Source organism: Lygodium microphyllum, chromosome 23, assembly GCF_053477565.2.
Source record: "Lygodium microphyllum isolate KBCC chromosome 23, Lygodium_microphyllum_v1.1.10, whole genome shotgun sequence".
Classification (NCBI taxonomy): Eukaryota; Viridiplantae; Streptophyta; class Polypodiopsida; order Schizaeales; family Lygodiaceae; genus Lygodium; species Lygodium microphyllum.
Window position 1 is genome coordinate 39736830 of NC_141157.1, and position 3782 is coordinate 39740611.

The window sequence follows — 3782 nt, forward strand, 5'->3', positions numbered from 1 at the left end:
ATAAAAAATGAGTTTGGAGGAGTTGAGGTACCAAAATAATGAGAGCTATGAGGCAAATGCACACGAAAAGGATGCAAATCACAAAAGATTTTAAAACAACCCTTGATTGAGATTAAAGAAACTATTTTAGTTTTTTCATTTTGAGGCAACTTTAAAGAACTCCACTTTTCAAAAATTCATATCAAGGTGTTAAAAGTAGAAAAAGAGTTGAAAAAATGTCATTATCAAGGACAAGTCCTTTGAAGGCCCCTTTTCACTATTTTGCTATTGGTAGAAGAAGTTTGGCTATATTGAGAGTCAAGTGAGTACTAATTAAGAGGCCCATTTTCCCTCAAAATTGGCCCTAATGGCTAATGATTATTAGTATATGTCATAACCATGATTCTTGCTATGCTATTTCTTTGAGGACCATGTGGTAGATTTTTGTGCCATTGCACACACACACACACACACACACACAAGTTGACACTGTGAGTGGGGCATACGTGCGGGGAAAGAACAATGGCATGAATATATCCACACACTGTGAAAAATGAAGGCGCGAGCGTTTGCGTGGAAACATGTGAAGTCAAAACATAAATTAATGTTATTAACAAATAAACCGAGCATTGGATGAATGGTTAGAAAAAAGAAAAAATAAGTTGGAAGATGAGAGGAAGAGGGTGGAAGAGTGAAACGGGATGTTTGGGGACAATTAAGGGAGTTCACATGGGAAAAAAGGTTGTAATTGAAGCCATAACAGGCAAAGGCAACTCTGCAATCACATGATATCTGAGGTTCTAGAATGTAAGCGACTTCCGAGAAAAAATGTCTCTTACATGACAAGCTTCATGCTTCCATATGGAACTATATCTGTTTAACATGTTCTAAGGAATCTGATTTAAAGCTACAAGATTTCACATCTTGATCTCCCAGAAAATTTCACATCTTGATTAGTTTAGCAGTGCTTGATGGGAGTGGAAGAAATGTATCAACACTTGAAATCTTCTTGAAAGCTTCTTTGCTACTTCTGATGGACCACTACCTCTACGCAGTGCGCACAAGCATGAAAATTCAATGAAAAACTGCTCCACACCTCCAAACTAAGCAAATGCACTCACTTGCCAGTGTCATTGTAAGGGTGATGTTGTCTCCCTTCAATAAGATCTGCCCTAATGGTTTTCGAGTCTTCTTCTTGACAGAGAATTCCTCTGCATAATCCAGAACGAGATTCATATATTCCTCAAAGCTGATAATGCGCCCTTCAATCCTCAGATCTTTCTGCTCGAAAAGCCAGATTTGGATGCGGGATTCTACTTTAAAGGAATCAAAATATGAGATTTATAGGCTGTGTCATAATCCGCAGCACTTTGGTAGTCGCCATGGCTGCTGACTGAATGCCTAAGATGAACCTTCGTTAGGGTCGGATCGACGGGTAGTCTGAGCCAATCGATGAGTAGTCTGAGCCGTAAGGCTTAAAGGGAAATAATTTGAGCCCTGATGTGCCTGTTGTAATGCCATAGCCTGTTGGATTGAGAGCCGTAAGATTACCTGATGAGAGGAAGGAGTTGAGCTCACTTCTAGTCTGCGTCTGCGTAGACGATTTGGCTGCCCTTGTGGTCAATTGAAGATGAACCGGGACCTTCTTCTCCATGTTCTCCCACAAGAATGAAATAATCAAAAGCCCTTAGCCTTTCAAAAATTGACCCACCAAATAATAAGGCCTTAGGGCTTACCCACACTTATTAGGACATTTGTGTCACAAGACCCATTAAGGTTTCATTACCTACAATCAACCGTGTGCCTTTCTCTTCCAAATTCATTTGATTGTCCATGATGCTAGAAAATTTCTTGATTGCCCATCGTCAAGGCCATCAAGGCCATTACATTTGGCAAATCTTCAAATGCATTTTTTCAATTAGAATTCATCCAAATTTGTCTAATGGAAAATTGATCTAGTTAAAGATCTCTAGACTCACCTAAGTGTGATTCACATTGACTGATTCTAGTTAAAGATCTCTAGATTCAAATTTGACTAATTGATATTGTGGTTAATTAATCTAGGTCAAAATTCATTCAATCGACAACACTTCTTGAAATTCATCAAATTTGCAATCTCCAAATTCATTCAGTCATCTGATTTGACAAGTCCTAAAAGCAATGATTTGGTTTTTCTTACCCTTAATCGTTAAATGACCAAGTAGGGACCAAAGGATTAGGAAATACACATTTGTCCTAGACTACTCAAGTTCATGCATAGCGACAAAATGAAGGGTCTTCCAACAAGAGATATTGTAATCGAAACCTTCATATAAACATTTTTTATAGAAAGGTAAAATTGATAACTACCTTCAAAAATTATTTTTTTATAGAAACCAATGCAACAATTATTTTTTTAATAGAAAGCTAATGCTACCTTGAAACAAGAGTCTATTCTCGTTGTTTTACGATGGAGTCTATCCTACACAGCAAAACATGTCTACTCACATGTGCACACACACACACACACACACACACACACACACACACACACACACACACACACACACACACACACACACACACACACACACACACACACACACACACACACACACACACACACACACACACACACACACACACACACACACACACACACACACACACACACACACACACACACACACACACACACACACACATCCTAGCCTATGTGCTTGTCTCACCTAAAATGGTTATATGATCATAATGTGCAAAAAAAGGGAGGTTGGCAGCCCCCCATCCTCTACATGCACACAAATGATGGTAGAAAGCATATGCAAAGGACAAGATCCTTAGTGAGTTCACTTGTACACCTCCCTTCTGATTCGCGTGTGCGCAGTTGACTTGACTGCTTTGCAATCTTAAGGATGATGACACGCGGCTTGATGAACCAATGCTTCATGATCTTGAGTGAGAGAGAAATACATACACAGAGGTTGAGAGAGAGAGAGAGAGAGAGAGAGAGAGAGAGAGAGAGAGAGAGAGAGAGAGAGAGAGAGAGAGAGAGAGAGAGAGAGAGAGAGAGAGAGAGAGAGAGAGAGAGAGAGAGAGAGAGAGAGAGAGAGAGAGAGAGAGAGAGAGAGAGAGAGAGAGAGAGAGAGAGAGAGAGAGAGAGAGAGAGAGAGAGAGAGAGAGAGAGAGAGAGAGAGAGAGAGAGACGTGCAGAGTGTCTCTTGGCTAGTGTCTCTTGGCTTGAATCAGTCAAGGTTTGAGAGAGAGAGAGGAGGGGGGTGACACAAAGCTTTGTGAGAGCAAGAGTGAGAGAGTAAGACATTGAAAAATCAAGAGTTCATGTTAAAAGACGTCTACTAAACGTTCTCTATGATGTGTCATAAATGGATAGTCCTTTTGTGGCTCTTAAATTTTGATGATTCTAGTAATTCATTAATTATTCTTCTCAAGTTACAATGATGGCCACCCACTACAACTTTTACGTTATTCAAACCCTCTCGAGACTTCCTCTATGACACCCTTTTTCCTTTGCACTTTCCTTAATTTGAGAGTTGTTGCCTTCTCTTTACCAAATCCACATTGTAAGCTCAATATAGATTTGTCTTATTTTTCATCAATTTCCAACCCAACAGAGAGCACAACATGTCAAGTTTTGCCATTTTGTCATGGAGAATAGTTGGTGATTACATAGAGCACATGGTTTCATTAAGAAATGGAGAACTTGTTCTGAGTGAGAACTACCTGTAGAATCTATTGCCTACAACACAAAAATTTCAGGGGTTGGAAGCCGTCATAGAGCATGAAGGTGGAGCAAACAAGGTCAATGT

The 3782-nt window shown here is 39.7% G+C and overlaps 1 pseudogene; it reads right to left on the minus strand.

Moving 5' to 3' along the window:
- Nucleotides 1-814: 814 nt before the first annotated feature.
- Nucleotides 815-1363, minus strand: LOC148016090 (uncharacterized; annotated as a pseudogene).
- Between the last annotated feature and the right edge of the window lie 2419 nt (nucleotides 1364-3782).